Genomic DNA, 16,928 nt, shown 5'->3' with positions numbered 1-16,928 from the left:
CAGAGTAGAGGCATGGTGTCTGTAGCAAGAAGATGAGGCTCTTACCTTGAGCTGCAGGTGTGAAGCAGAAAAAAGCAGCTTAAGGCCAGAAGATCGTATTTTAGCTCATGGTTTCCAAAGGGTCAGCCCGCATAGCTTGTCCCTGAGCACTAAGGTGGAACATTCCAGCAGCAGGAACGAGACAGAGAGTGTGTTTACCTGTGTCACACAGGAAGCAGTGGGCAGAGGGCAGGCAAAAGACACCTTAAGGAACCACCTCTAGGGATGGACTTCCTCCAGCAAGATTCTGCCCCCTAAGTCTTCCCAAATAGTGTCACTAACTGGGGACCACATGTTCAAATGCCAGAGCTTGTTGGGAGCATTCTGAGTTAAACCACCAAATCTATCATGATGGAGAAGCCACCGTGGGAGGAATGTGAGGTTGCTGTTCACATTGTGTCTGTGGTGAGGGAGCAGAAAACGATGAATGTACATGCTCAGTTTTTTTTAATTAGTCAGTCTGTGGCCCAACCCCTGGAATGGTGCTGCTCACAGTCATTAGCCTAACCTAGGTAATCCCTCCCAGAATACCCAGGGACTTGTCTCCTAGATGATTCTAGATCCTGTCAAAGTGACAGTCAACATTAATATCATGCTTGTTTATATTTTGTCAGGTCATTGTCTTCTCTACTAAAATGGGAGTTTCAGAGTATCTTGCTTCATTCATCAGTGACCAGCATGTAGTAGATGCTCAGTAGTTATTTCTGAGCCCAGGACAAACTCTATCTCTATCTTCTCTCTCTCTCTTCTCTCTCTCTCTCTCTCTCTCTCTCTCTATCTTTCTCTCCCTCCCTTCTCTCTCTCCTCTCTCTCTCTTTTCTCTCTCTCTCTCTCTCTCTGGTAACGTACTCAATGATTTTTAGTGTATCACAATCAGTCAGTAAGCATAGGCTTCACTGATTGTGAGATGGTTAGATACCTGTCAAAGTACTCACAACTATTGTCTGCAAACTTCGGCTTGCAAATGCCTCATTCTTGTTTGTTCTCCAAAGCAAAGCGAGTCAGAAGTAACACTTTCCTCATGAATGAGGAGCCTCTCTAAATCTTAGCAACACTGGTACTTACTACCTGAGAATTTGCCAGAAATTCAGAATCTTGGATTCCACCCAAGAGACCTAATCCCACACCCTGAGTTGAATCATGTATCACCCAGGTCTGGATGCTGTCAGATCTGGAGAGCTTGAAGGTATTCTGGCTGGTTTGGGGGCTGCCATCAATATCTTTGAAGGCCTCTCTGCCCTGTGGAGCACAGCTGGATCCTAATGGAACTGGCTCTGTTGCTGCTCCTGTTATCAGGGGCATGGCCATACTTGCTTATCCAAGGCACTGTATGGGTGGGACAAAGCTCGGTGACATCTTAGAGACATTCAGCAAAACCTGTTGGTTTGCAGATATCAGAATATCTTATGATCTCTCTGAACTGCTCCTTTGTCCCTCTATTAGTCTATCTCAATCACGGCCTGGGATGTCTCAGTGTCCGTGGCTGGAACAGTCCCAGGCAGTCCCCTAACCCTGCCAAATCAAATCCTGATACAGAGAGAAAAGAAAGTTTACCCTGATTTCAGCATTTGAACTATTTGTTCAAACCATCTTTTTTTTGACCCAGTATTGACCTTTCCCTATGATGACTGACAGTGAGAACATCCATTCCCTTCAGGAGAACCCCACTCCCACCCACAGGGGTGTGGTACGACATAGAATCATTTGACATAAGCACATTCCCTAAAGTCCAGGCTATTTGGTCTTAAATAACACCATATGTGGGCTAGCAGCGGTCCTGACAACTTGCTTTCCATCTCCTCTTACCACCTGGGAGGGGACCAGCACCCTGGCTGTGAGAAGGTGGGCTGTTGCTGATGCAGACGAACGCAGTTGAAGACTGACTTTGGGTGGCTTAACGCTGCCTTGAAACCACCATCCCACGGCGGTCCTTAGCCGTTCTTCCCTTTTGCAGAACTGTTGTGTGAGTTTTAGACATAACCGCGCCATGCTGCCGGGAAAGCAGGTTTTCTACAAAAGGGTTTTTGGATGTTAGAGAGCAGAAGGAATAATTCATAAGAAGTCCTAGCTGGTTATTGAGTTTAGCAACAAAAAAGTCTATTTGTATAGCTAACAGGTATTTCCCGCACACGATCTTATTTGATCCTTCTATCAGCCCTCAGGTTAGCCAGAGCTGTGTAACTATTCCCATTTTAATTTGGCACATGGAAGCCTGGAGAAGCGATACGGCCAGAATATAGTGAAGTCTGCCTTCAGACCAATATGCAACTTAAACTTAATCTTCTGTCTTAATCTTCTATCTACCTCAAGAAACTGTTTGAGGTTAAGGTGAGGTTTTCAGGGACATTGACCCAATGGCCTGCATTTTCTGACTTATTCCTAGGGTTCTGAGTCCTCTCTAGACCAGAGATCACATAAGTGTTCCATACACACACACAGACACACACATACTGACACACACACACAGACACACACACACTGACACACACACATTGACACACACTGGCACACACTTAATCACATAGATACACAGACACTCACTGACATACATAAACATGCACACAGACAGGCACACATTGACACACATAGACATGCACACACACACACACACACACACACACACACACACACCTCTTTATTCCTTCTTTTGCTTCTCCCTCAGCTGTGCTGTCTTTCCCCCTGACTTCACTCAATTCTAACTTCATCACTACTGTCCCAGAGTGGCTCAGGGAGAGAAGGGTAACAGGCTCAGAGTTCAAAGACAGGGACAGGGGTCATGAAGGAGGGGGGAAGAAGAAGGTGGAGGGGTGGGGGTGGGGAGAGGGGCGGGGAGTGTCCTTAGTCCAGATCTGAGGATTTTTCAGTCTGAAGCATTTTGAGAGGCTTCCTGCTGCTCTGGAATCTCTGTAAGCACAGGCTTATGTGGCTTGGGTGGACTGACTTTGCAGGTCAGCAGGGCCCTGCTGAGTGCTAGACCTTGAGGTTGCTCAGAAGAAAATAGGGAGGTGGTGCCCTCAGCTCTCCCTGTGCCCTTGCCTTGCTCTCCAGTGCCCACAGCAGCTGTGAGATCACAGGCATGGAGGAGACCTGGGCATGCGCCCATCCTGCTGAGGGCCCGCTCTATCAACAGGAGCCTGGCAAAGACCTAGCGATGTGCCTATGCTGATAAAGATAAAAGCCAAAACATCCCAGAAAGCCGTGAAAAAAACAACCCTGTTCTTAGTCCCTCCCTCCCCAGGGAAGAAACATTCATAATTTTACTTAGCAATACTTTTACTTCTCAAACTCCACCTCCAGCACTTTTTATGAGAAGAATCTAAATCTTTCCTGCTGCAATTAAGCTTCTTTCTTATTTTGCTAGTGGCCCATATTTTTCTGAGAGGCCACAGGTGGTTTTCTGTCTCACTGTTGTGACTGACACCTAAGACTTCTGAACAAGAGGCTAAGAGAGAGCCATAATTGCCAAGCCACTTGGAAGGGTGTAGGAGCCTGGGCACAGTCATAGCGGAGCTACACTCTGCCACAGATGCAAACGGAGGGCCTCCAGGAACTTTCTATTAGTGAAAAATCTCCATGGCTTTCCCATGCCTGTCAAGACTTGCACAGTTTGGACTTGACCTGATGGGTGATGAGGGCATGAAGAATGGACAGACACACAGACATACGTACAGAAAAACTGAGATTAGGTTGAGGTGGGCCTTTGACTTTGATGGAGACCCACCAGCAGCCCAGAAACTCAGTACATTCATTATAAAGCACTGAGCAAGGAGATGTGAGCATTGTATCTAGCTGAAAAAAAGAGGGTTAGGTTGACCTCAAGGGAAGGGTTCTTTAGGGTAGTGGTTTCAGATGCAGGGAGGAGGAAGCTGTGGTTGATACTCTCAGCTAAATGTCAATTATTCCCAATATCCATACTCGAACCAGAGGCTTTGCAATTTCTCTGAGCCTGGCTTGAGGAAGGTTTTGCCATTCCTAGGGGTCTGAAGCTTCGTGGTCCTTGACATGGCTCACATCAATAATTCCCATCATCCAGGATTTCATCAGTTCCTCACACACAGCTTCTATGGCTTGCCTGTCCCCACTTCAGGTGGCCTGCTCTGCAAACAAACTCTTAGATATAACTTGGCAATTTGCCATATGCTTGCAACGTTTTTCAGCATTGAGTTTACAAAATTTGAAAATCCGCTTACTCCATATAAGTAACCATAGTGACTGAGCTCTCTAGTGTAGTGGAACTGGTGTGGATAACTCTGGTATATCACAAGTCTATAAAATTTGCTGGTGGTGAAGGTTGTGGAAGTGAGGGATGTATGTATGTATGCATGTATGTATGTATGCATGAATAGAGGGAGAGCTAGAGGAAAGAGAGGGAGGGAGAGATAGATCTAGATAGATAATAGATGATAGATGGATATAGATAGCTGGTTAGATAGATAGATAGATAGATAGATGGATGGATGGATGGATAGATAGATAGATAGATAGATAGATAGATAGATAGATAGATAGACAGACAGATAGATACTTCTATGGGCATTTTGAAGTTTTCCCTCATGTTCAGAGAAAACCTGAGATGAGACAAAGTGAGGAGATGAGAGGAGGTCTTGCAGGAGTGGAGTCCACACTCAAGAGGGAGTGAGGTTTTCCAAGCATGGGTCTCATCCCTGGGCTTTTGGATAACTCATCTTAAGGGTAGACTTCAGCAGAGGGAGGATTACAACTCTTAGGAATGACCTGGGATTTTCTTTGAGTAGGATTTGCTCCTCATTTTTGTCCTTACCTGGAGTTTCTACACGTGTCACAGAGACAGATGAATAGATAGGATAGACAACTAACTCAGCTGGGTTAATAGTCTGAAGGAAGGGACACTTCGCAGATGTCTTGGCCAGACTTGTAGGTCCCAGGTGAATTTGAATCGTCTGTGTTTTTACTGTGTAAGTGTTCACGGAATGCCCTACTATAATTACAGTCTGATGTGGCACCAGCTTCTCACCACCATGCAGTTTCCCTTAATACTCTCCAGCTTCCCTGATAGCTGTCTACCAATCAGAGCTAGTATCTGCCTGCCTATCCTTCTCATTGGGTACCCTTTCTCTTCCCTCCCCTCCCTATTCATCTACCTATCTATCTATTGAGATGGGGTAAGATGAAATCTGTGCTAAGCCACCTTGGAGATTCAAGTAGAAGTTGAAGTCTCTATCTTGAGTCTGAAGCAGGAAACAGAAAAATAATTTCATTCTAGTTGGGAGGTACAATTCCTTCATTTGCAGGAACCTCAGTTTTACTCTGGTTGGATGAAACCCACGTGCATTATTGTTCAGCTTTTAACTTCTTATCAAGTCATTTATCTTGCTAAGTTAAACTGATACTCCGCTTTTATAAAAAGTATAGACTAAGACAGAGTCAGCTGGGTGCCTGGACATGTTAAATGGCCAGTTCATGTTGGTTAGATTATGGTTTTTGCCACTTTTCGACTAAATTTACCTCCTAGATCCCAGGAGTGTCCTCTGAACCAGAACTCAAATAGAGTGAGCATGTCTGTTTCTTCTGCTTACTTATTTACTATTAGACTCAATGTCTGACTTAATATACAGACTTTGACAGTTTAATGTTAAAATATGTACTAATTAGGGTGAATAATAGCACCAAAACAATAATGGTAAAAATAATAAAACAATAAAATATCATCAATGCGTCTCTAATCCCAACTAGGGACTTCATTTTTTCTTCTTCTCTGTCCTTACATATTTGCAGACATGTTATTTCTAGAGCTGTATTCCAAATGGATTACTGTTTGCATTTGGCTGCTTTTCAGAGGATATGATAGATGTTAAGATATCAACTAGGCAAACAAGCTGTATGCTGCTGGAAGATGCTGGCTCACCATATATCATCCTAGCAGGAACCTGAGAAGCTGGGGTGGTGTGCTCCCTTCATGAGGCAGCTGGGCAGAGTTTCGTTCAGTTGCTGCCCTGAAGAAGGCTAGTTGAGGGAGGAGAGAACTTAGGGGGAAATTGTAGGTATAGTCTACGAAGGAGAAGAAAGAGCAGACCCAGATCTACATTTTATTTATGCCGTCTTTTCATCTAGTTAAAGTGTGCTGTGTCCCTTTGATATGCTATGTTTCTGACACTGGGGATGTATCCTTGCCCAAGGTAGATCTGCCATCTGAGAATAGTAGACGAGAAGGACAGGTGGACAGAAGGAAGGAACATAAGGAATACCACGGGAAGGAACCTCTACCTCAGGCTCAGACATGATGAGGTGATGGGGGTCGGCAGAGGGACTGACATGCCTTTGAGAATATTCTAAGCTGTGTTATGGAGGGTGTGTAGGAGTAGGCCAGCAAGGAAGGGGGAGTGCACCAACGGTTCAATGTAGTTTTCTGTTGGTAGCAGAAAAAAATTGCTTTTGTGGGAAATAGAATGCAGATGGTTTACTACTGTTCATGAAAGCCCTTGAGCCTCAGGTGAGGCTGTGGGAACGTGCAAGGTCCTTTCCGCAGCGCCATGGCTTGCGGAACTGACGGTAGTTTCTGGCTGTGGGAAGACTGTGAAGGTGCGAGGGTCCATATGAAGGAGTTTGTGCTAATTCTGCGGTCAGGAGGACTCACACAAAGTGCTGTATTGCTTTTGTATTTTAATTTTTATTTGTTCTTTGAGAATTTCACACAGTGTGTTCTGATCATATTCATCACCTTTCTCCACCTCTCCCCTTCCTTACCCAGCAAGCTTTGTGTCAAAACAAAAACAAACAAACAAACAACAAAAAACACCCAAACCCAAAATCCAAAATAAAAACAAAACATCAAAACCAATTTCTGCTGCCGACATGGTCTTGGATGTGTAGCTTTCCGCATTAACCACAGTGAGTCCACCAGGGGCCACATTCTGTCTTTCTCAGCCACTAACTCCCAGACCAAGAGTGGGACTCTGTGCCCTTACCCACCTCTGCGCGCTGCGATTTGGCTTGGGCTAGCACAGGCCATGTCCTTGCTGTCCTTCCAGCTGCCCTGCTGTGCCCAGAACAGTCCCTCCCATGGTCGCTGCCCCCCACTGCATCTGGCTCTTGTAAGGTAAGAGCTTTCTATGACTGGTCTCAGATAGGAGAGGTGGAGACTCACACTCTCGCTTGTCTAGAGCAGGGAAAGGATCCAGGTTGTGGAGACCACGTGGTAAGGCCTTGCTGCTGAGAGTGAGCCCCAGTCAAAACCTGGAGGAAGAGGAGTGTCACATGTGACTGACAGACTCCAGGCATTTAATCATTTAATGATTAAACTTCTGTTTTGTAATCTATAAAAGAAGAACAACACATGGCACTAAACTAGACAAGAGAATGTATAGAAAGTCGGTTATCACGCTTGATTCAGAGTAACTTTCCATACATATCACTCATTATTGTTTTACATAACCTTCTGTCCAATGTATATAATTCGGTGGTTAGGAAGATAAATTTACAGAGTTGGGCATTTATCACAACAACCCAAATTAACCTCTAAGCATCTCTGCAAAACATTGTGTGCATTTTAGCCGACTGTTACGACACCACGCCCTAGTCTGTCAGATTGCCGCTTTTCATTTCTTCTCCTCCTCCTGGATCCTGGAGATCAATTCCAGGGCTTTCTGTATACTAGGTACATTGTTAATTTTCTCACTTTACAAAAACAATGCAAGCAAGGAAGTGATTGTTTTGGCTCTTGGCGTGAGGGTCCATCAGACAGCGAAGCAATGGTGGCAGGTGGGGAGAAGGAGTTGACTACATGTGTCCTCCGGCAGCAGAGAGATGGACTTTGGTGTCAGCTCACTTCCTCCTTTTTCCTTTTGTATTGTCGGGAACTCCAGCTCACATTCGGAGTGGGCCTTCCCACTGCAGTTTCACCTCTCCAGAAACGCCCTCACAGACACACACAGCGGAGTATTGTCCGGGGAAACCTCAATCACATCAAAGTGACAGTGAGGATTACTCATTGCACTGGACAGCACTGTACCACTGAGTTACAACTCACCTGTGGCTCAGACTTCTGGGTCTGTTCCACGAGTCCAATCAGATGGAACACAGTCTTTTGGGCCTGCCTTCCTTCACTTAGTATGGCGTTTGCAGAGTTCATCTGTGCTGTAGCAGGACTGCCACTTTTGCTTCTTTTTGTTGTTAAATGGAAAGATTACAAATATGGCCATGCCATAGTTTTTCATTCCTTTCACCAACTGATGTACATTTTCAGTGTTTCCAAGCAAACACTGCTATGACAATTCGGGCATAAATACTTGTGCGCACATACCATATAATAGCCCAGTTCTAAAAGTCTACAATAGTAAGAAACACTAAGCTTTTGAAGGAGATTGCTACTGAATGTGGCCTCAGTTCTTCTCCTTGGAAATAGCTTTCAACGTGTTTGAAAGATACACACTGACCCACATCAAACAGAGAATTTACCTTTTCAGTTACAAGATCAAAAGCTCGCTTTAATTAAACACTTCATCAAAAAGTAGATCAGGAATTGACCTCACTGCTTTCTGAAGTTTGAAACAGACCAGAATCTAAGAACTTCCATAGATACCGTATAACTGCGGGGAGCACCCTGCAGAGGGCAGTGGTGGGACTACAGGCGCCGTTCACACTGTACACAAAGAGACCGGCGTCCTCTGAAACTGTGAGTGCCTGGAGGCCATACAGCTAGTTCTCTTGAGTCAGCCATCTCTAACTGCCCTAGAAGCAAGGCCTGTTCTGTTTCTCTAGGCCAAGTCAGAAAGAGAGCTGAGGCTTGGGACACCTCTCTGCTGAGTGCTAAAGCTCCAGACGCTGGAGAGTCCTGGAAAGGTGATTTGCTTTAAGCCAAGGAAATTTCCAAGTAGAATTGCAGAGGGTGGTGGCCACGCAGAGCTGGTGGGACAGGCTGGAAGTACCAAGGCCTACGCACCCTTCTGTCTGGAGAGATCTAGATGCTTCCAATCTCATTAAGTTTATGATTTTGAATCTTTGTTCTGTTCTTGAGTGATACCCCTTTATTCAGATGTGAAGAGGTTAGACCTGTTGGTGACATTTTAGGTGAAGGAGGCCTACTGGGACTTCCGTCTTATTGGGGTCCATGCTTCATTATATCCTTCCCATAAAAGGACTGGGCTCCTCACTCCACAGAAAGTTGTGGAAAATTAGACACATTCTGTGGAAAGACCGAGTTAACATTCAAGTCTCAAAATCTGATCTTAGGTCAAATGTCTCTTGCTTTTGCCAGTAAAAAGAGCCCAGATGTTTTTCTATTTACTTAGGCAAACCCCTGAAACACAAGTTAGTGATATAAAACTTTACATTTGCAATGTTAAGAACCGTATTTGGAAAGTCCCAAGCATAAAATATATACTGTGAAATGGGAGGTCAAGATGGTGAACTCATTTCAGAGCTACAGTCTTTGACTTGAGAATTTTGATGGGGTCTTCATGTTGGTTGAGCTTCTTGGTCCTAATAGCATGGACAGAATTAAATCATGATACTCAAACCCCGAAACACTAATGCTTTGTTTTTATTGGCAAGACCCAAAATGATCTAATACTAATGCCACAAAGCATCAGTCACTTTTTTCCTGATGAATAAGATGAACTTTGGCTGCTTGTGATAGTAAATTTAATAATGTCAGTGATTTGAACTGTTTCAATTCGAAATGTGCAGAAATGTGTTTCTCTGTTTCCTTCCTGCTCCCTCTCTCCCTGTCTTTCTCCCCCTCTCTCTTCCTTTACTCCGTCCTACTGCTGTTAGTAAGTTTTGTGGCAAATAAGCCCGAATACATAGGTCAGAACATATCATTCACATGTACCCTGCGCATGCCAAACTCAGTACCCTGTTGGGCTCCTCTCACAGGTGGTCTGAATTTGCGTCTAGCTGGACCTGTAAGCAGATTTAATATTTCATAAGCACTGCTCTGTCTCATGCCTCCATTATTGACACCACATGGAAGTCAGGAAATTGGTTCTTTCTGGGAACAGTTTGCAGAAATATGCAGCCTGTCAGCCCCTTTCTCATGGGTGCATTAACAGAAAGGCTCACAATTACAAGTAACGAACCTTCTCCAGATGTGTGCAGCAACTCAGCTCCAACTTTATCTCCAGTCCTGAAGATGGACTTGACAAGACGGATTATTTGTGGCTGTATTGTAATAACTTTGCGAAATTGGAATTCCCAATGATGGTAATGGAGGGTGAGGAACCAGCAGCTGGGCAACGGAGAATTTCTCCTCGAAGTAAACAATCCACAAGAGCAGCGGTGCCAAGAGCAGATCAGCTGCAGCGTTTTCCTGCTTTGGACACCAGCTTGTCCAGACTGTTTCTAATTTTTTCCCTTTTATGATTCTGTTTATGTTACACACATTAAAGTTAAGTCATGTCTTTAATAAGATGGAAACTGGAAGTGAGATTTGGAAATGACTGAATCAACCTTCTTAACTTGTTTCTTCTCATGGAGAGCACAAAAACAACTGACAGAAAGGGATATACCAAAGAAAACAACTTTAATTGTTGGCTTCATGGAAAATCCAATCCAGTCTTTCATTCATTTTCTTTCCACTAGACTTTCCCTATATGGCTGAGGGATTAACCTAGCTGACAGTTCCTGAAGGATCACTAAGTTTCTGCAAGAAAAGACTTAGCAGCAAGGGATGCTGATGTTTTCTCAGTCTCAAAGGCAAGGAGGTTTTTCCAGGATAATGTAATTGGAAGTCAGATTCCCTTACATTTTATGGGTATATGATTACAAGGGAATATTCTTTTAAAAGCAAGGCTATATTTCAGTTTTCCTTTTAAATCCCAAGTCTTCTGAGTTGATAGTTACAAAATTGGGTTCCTTTGGGAGTTATTTGTACATCTTCTAGGTTGGCACTCTTAGCTGTTCGATGTTGATGTCCTAGATAAAATTCTTCAAGCCCAGTTGTTGGGATTTAGCTTAATAGGTTTGGCCAGAGGGATTTCCTATGTCATTGAAGAGATGGAACCAAAACAGAATTAGTCATTCTTACATCTTCTATTTATAGCCCAGCTATTATTCAGATGCATTGTTGAAGAATGATGTAGACAAGATTTTTTCTTTCATTTTTTCTATTGTAAACAGAACTCTTTTTTATATCACGTGGATTTAACTTTGATTTCTAACTTAGACAAATCACTTAACGAAATATTACTCTTGAAATGAAAAATTACCTATTAAGTCATCCCATCTCCATTTGCAAATTAAACATTTGTCAGTACAAAGTATGTGGGATGACTAGAAGTCATGAATGACTTACATGGAAGTGGCAACGGCTGAAAAGGTCAATTTGAAAAATTCTTTACAGAGGTTACTCATGAGTAATGGCCAAAGTCTTGGGACTACTTAAATAGAATCCTACTTAGTTGCTCAGTTTAATGTCAACATTAAAGCTAAGGTGCTAATTTAGTGAAGGTCATGATTGAAAGTATTTTTATTTGGGGGATATGTTAAGTAATTTGTTTTAGGAAGGTGGTTGGGTGGGAATAGAAACGTTGACTATACAGGGTGAGTGGAGGATTAAGTAGATTGGTGAGACAGACTGTGGGAGCTCCATGAGCCACTCAGTCCTCCCCCTCTCTCTGTGTCTGCCTAGCTGTCTCTCTGTCTCTCTCTCCACCTCATCTTTCCAGTTATTCTGGAGATAGTTGGAAGGACAGTAGACTAGAGGACAAATCTGTCTAGGCAGGAGAAAATTCTGGAGAATTCTATGGACTGTGACTTGATTGGTGTGGTGTGCTAGACTAGATCAGAGAAGATAAGTTAGATATAACTGAAGCCCAAACTGGTAGAATCCATTGGAAGAATACAAGGAAGTCAGTAGCAAGACTTCCATACAGCAGCAGATCTGGGCGTGTGCGTGAACTTCCAAAATGTTGTGTCTTTAAGGCTGTTAAAGTCATTATAGCCAGTGGTAATTACTGCAAATACTTTGGTGGGTAGGGTCAGTGATAAAGACCTTCATGAAGGAGAAATATTTAAAGATGGCCTTTCTGGAGACCTGGAAGAATAGTGACAAGGTTTGGTCCCTTATAGAAAGGTGCCTGGTGAGGAAGTAGTCAACTGTAGGCACCCTGCCAAGAAAGTGGCTCATGGATGGAGGAAGTAGAGTGCAAACCAGGAGCCTAGAAGGGTAGTGAAGTCATCAATAATTGGTACTTCCAGCATGACCTGTCTAGGAGAAGCCAGTTATCTCACAGGGACTATAGGTGACTTTTTTTTTAATTAACATAGACTACCGTGTAAGAATCAATAGGTCAAATGTACTGGTAGGATCAAGTCTACTGATAAATTTCTGTGCTGGCTGAGAAAAAATGGCTTGGGTGCTGAACATGCCAATCAAATTTCAAGTATTGTACCTGCTTGACCTCAGGAAGTTGCTTTCTTTTGAGAGGTAATAGAAGACCTTGTGACACGGAGCCGCTATTCTTAATTGAGTATTATTGTCTCAGGGTTTCTATTGCTGTGGCAAAACACCATGATGAAAGGTGACATGGGGAGGAAAAATTTAGAACTCCCAGGTCACATTCTATCACATAGGGAAGTAAGGCCAGGAACCCAAGGGAGGAAGCTGGAGTCAGGAACTGAAGCAGAAGCTGCGAAGGCGCACTGCTTACTGACTTGCTCAGACTGCTTTCTTATAGCACCCAAGACAACCAGCAGAGTTGGAACTACCCACCATGATCTGGGACCCCCTCCATAGCAAATCATCAATGAAAAAAAATGGTGTGTATGTGCATGCTTGCGCTCACGCGTGTGTCTGTGTATATGTGTTTTTCATGCTTTTCCTTTGTTCCCCCAATTATTTAGTTTTAATTCTTTTTTCTGAAGAGAGAGGGGGAAAGAAAGTGTGAAGTTGGATGGTTGGGGAGGTTGAGAGGATCTGGTAGGAGATGAGGGAAGGAAAACTGTGATCAGGATATAGTGTATGAAAAAATCCACTTTCAATAAAAAAGAAAATGCCCCACATTTTCTCAATTGAGGTTCCCTTTTCATAAATTACTCTAGATTGTGCCAATATGGCATAAAACTAGCCAGCACATGAGATACCGTGTCAATATGACATACAAATGTATCACTATTCAACAATAACCTTTCCTTTTTCATTTGTCCCCAAGATGGCATGTTAATATTAATATTACAATATAAAATATCCAACTTTTAATAGTATCCAAGTCTTCAAAAATTAAAAAAACATTAAAAGTTCTTTAAAACATGCAAAATCTTTTTCAAAGTTTCCCAAATTTCAAAATCTCTCTAAAATATGCAAAGTTTCTTCTAAAATTTTTGTAAAATTCCAAAGTGTCTCTAAAGTTCCAAAGTCTAACTCTAGTGGGCTCCTATAAAATAAAAGGTCTGGGATCCAGTTACAATTCTTTTATCTTCAATAGGCAGAGACAGTTCCATTTCTCCAGTTCTGCCACCCACAGCACATACATGTGTCTCATAAACTCAGCCAGACTCCAGTCCATGGCTACTGTTGTCATTAGTGGCAGTCCCATGGCATTGGCATTTCCAAAATTCTGGGATCTCCTCTGCAACTGGCTGCATCTTCACCAATAGCCTCTTCTAGCCTTTCTTCAGGGACTTTGGCCCTGCCATATGGTGCCAAGTCTCAACTTCTCTCTATGGTTCCTTTAATCCTGAAGGTTCTAATACAACTGAGGCTTCATATTTACTAATGGCCTCTTCTGGTCTCACAGAGCCAAATCTCACCTTCTTTCTATGACTCCTTCATGCCTTCAAAACCAGTACCACCTGGAGAACTCTTCTGTATTACCAAGTTCTACTGTTTGCACAATCAGGCACAACTTTGGCCACCTCCATAACACAGCCTCTGTGTACTGACTTTGAGGAAACACTTCACAGAAGATTTTACCTTAATGATGCTGGCCTCTTCCTCAATACAATTGATTATTCACCCCCAGACACCAGTGTTGCCAGCAAGGCTTCGGTTTCATGTTAGAGTTTCTGGCACCTTGTTAACCGCAGCTGACTATTCAGCTCCAGCAGACCAGAGCACAAATTCTTAGTGTAAACTATCACATAACTAGCTCTAATAGATTCTTTGCTTCCCTCTGAAAGTCTGCAGCCAGCCTCCACCATCTGCACTGCTTTCAACATTCTTCCGTGTTTCTACTGCAGTCCATTAAGCTCTGAGCATTCAGTTGCTTTTCTAACCCAAAGTTCCAAATGCCTTCTACAACTCTCCCCCAAATAGCATGGGCAGGTTTGCCACAGCCATACCCCATTTGGTGGTACCAAATTTTTCTCAGTTAGGGTTTCTGTTGTTGTGGTAAAATTACATGACCAAAGTGACTCATGGAGCTTGCAATTTATATGTCACATGCCATTAAGCAAATGTCCCCCAGGCTTGCCCACAAGTCAAGCTGGTGGGGATTTTATTTTGATTGTGTTTCCCTCTTCTTAAATGACTAGAGTAAGTCAATTTGACATAAAACTATTATCAACTATCAAAGATGCTTTGAGAAATCTCTATTAACTCTTATACCAAAAAAAAAAGCTTGTCCATAGCCTCCAATAAGTCATGAGTTACTCTGGGAATATGCATTCTGAATAGTAATTAAGTAAAATCTTCAGTCATGACTGTTTTGATAAATAGAAGACCATGTCATCATCAAGGAATGTCTTGCCATTAATGGAACGTAGTAGTATCAAAGAGTTCCACAATAGCCTGGAATGGAGTATAACAAAGGTTTATTTATTTGGAGATAAACTCCCAGTAAGGGTAGTGGTTCATAGTACTCTGTGTGTGCTGGCAACTGGAACCAAATCCAGCAGAAAAGAGGGCCATGTATGCTTTTTGACTGCACTTATAGTACATGAGACCACATCCAAAGTGGGCCAGTATCTTTTTTGTTTGTTTTTTATTTATTATTATTATTATTATTATTACAAATTTTCACCTCCTCTCCTCCTCCCAATTTCCCTCCCCTCCCCCATTTCTCCTCCCCCTCCATTTCCAGTCTAAAAAGCAGTCAGGGTTCCCTGCCCTGTGGGAAGTCCAAGGTCCTCCCCCCCTCCATCCAGGTCTACGAAGGTGAGGATCTAAACAGAGTAGGTTCGGGGGGCCAGTATCTTAAAGGCTATTGGTTGAAGGAGTTCCCACAACACCTCCCCCTTTGTCTAAATGAGGAAGTCCTAAGCCTAATACAAAACTATATATAATAAGAACAAATGTCAAGTATTGTTCAGGAAAAAGAAGACACAAAACATACATAAAAATTAGAATTACAACCAGCATGAACAACATCAAACAAGAAACATATGGTAAATGTTTCAAAAGTTATCCTATCCTAATAAATAATAAATAATAATAAAAGTGGCTAGGCTCATTCATGAGAGGAAAATAATTGTGACTGTTTTAGTCTTCAACCCCATCAGAAACATGAGGAGGGAAATAATATTACTTGAGTAAACAGGAAGTGCAATCAAGAAACTTCTAAAATGTACAAGAAATGACAGAGACAACTGGCTACCTGGGTAATCACCCACAGTCTCACTTGCAACATTGGGGCAACCAACTTTGGCTAAGGCCTAGAGTATCTGACAGACTATTTTCAGAGGCAGGAAAATTTGAAAAATTGTCTTACCCTGTCTTGGCAAGGTTTGGAAGTCTTTTTGCTTGTATCCTGCTTTTCTAGTTTGGACACCATGCATTTTGTCAGTAGTTGAGGCAGGATGGTTATTTGCCCAAAGGTCAGTTTTGTCAAGAAGAAAACAAACTCCAAGTGGAGTGTCTTTGGTGCCCAACATTCTCTCGGGAAGAGATTGGTGCTGCCAGGAACAACTGTGTCTCACATCAGCAGAATCCTAAGTTATTTAAATGCCATATTCTACAGTTCTTTGAAGTGTTTGAAGATTATCTGTCTATGTAGACTACAATCTCTATGCATCTAAAGAACCTGACTATTCTAACATTGATGTCTATTGACCTGCAATTCTTAATACCTATATAGCTTAAAGACTAAAGCTTCATATTAAAAAATTAAACAATCTTTAAAGAAATGTGCAGCAAATGAAGACAATGACCTCAAAATGTAAGTAACTTGATAAGTATCTTGATCAGAGGTAGAAATATATAGTGTAATATGATAAATACATCTTAAAATTGCATCGTTATACAAAATATCTTAAGCAGAGGCAGAAAAATGCATGCATAAAATATGACAAAATAACTTTGCATAGGTGCACAAATATTGTAAACAGAAATAGGAGCATATTCAATATAACAAATATAATTTAAATTTGTATCAACATACAAGACCCTATAACAATGTAAATTGTCTATAGGTAATAATTCACAAGTAATACACTAATCTATCTATAATCCTATCCAATCCACCGCCCCTTTTTTTCAAAAGAGATCATAGAGCCTACTTAATTTCCAGCCCCAGCCCTATGCTACTTATAACCAACACCTAATAGATGTCCTTAACCCTGAGGGCAAACTTTGTTGGGAGAGGGGCATTATTTTCTAGAATTACTTAAAGCTGTCATGGGGGTGATATTATTTCTATGGGATCCTGTAAAAGCTAAAATGATGGTTAAATTTCAGGATTACTGTCTGGTACAATTGTAGACTGTCTCTGAGTAGTCAGTAGGGGTTTTCTGAAATTCTTATTTGAAGTTCTGGCCAGAACGTTGTAAGAAGATATATCATCCCAGCTAGTCAAGTTGGAATCACCTTGAGCAACTTGCAAACTTGTAATTCAAAACCAATCTTAAAGTGCTGCTGTCAATATAATGGCATCATGTCAACCAGGTAGAATTGTTGTCGTGGGGCCCCATCTTCTTCCTGGAGACTTCAAAGATACTGTAGGAAAATTTATTGTTCATTGTGGAAAACTTAAATATTA

This window comes from Arvicola amphibius, chromosome 13, assembly GCF_903992535.2.
Source record: "Arvicola amphibius chromosome 13, mArvAmp1.2, whole genome shotgun sequence".
Taxonomy (NCBI): Eukaryota; Metazoa; Chordata; class Mammalia; order Rodentia; family Cricetidae; genus Arvicola; species Arvicola amphibius.
This window is presented reverse-complemented; position numbering follows the sequence as displayed.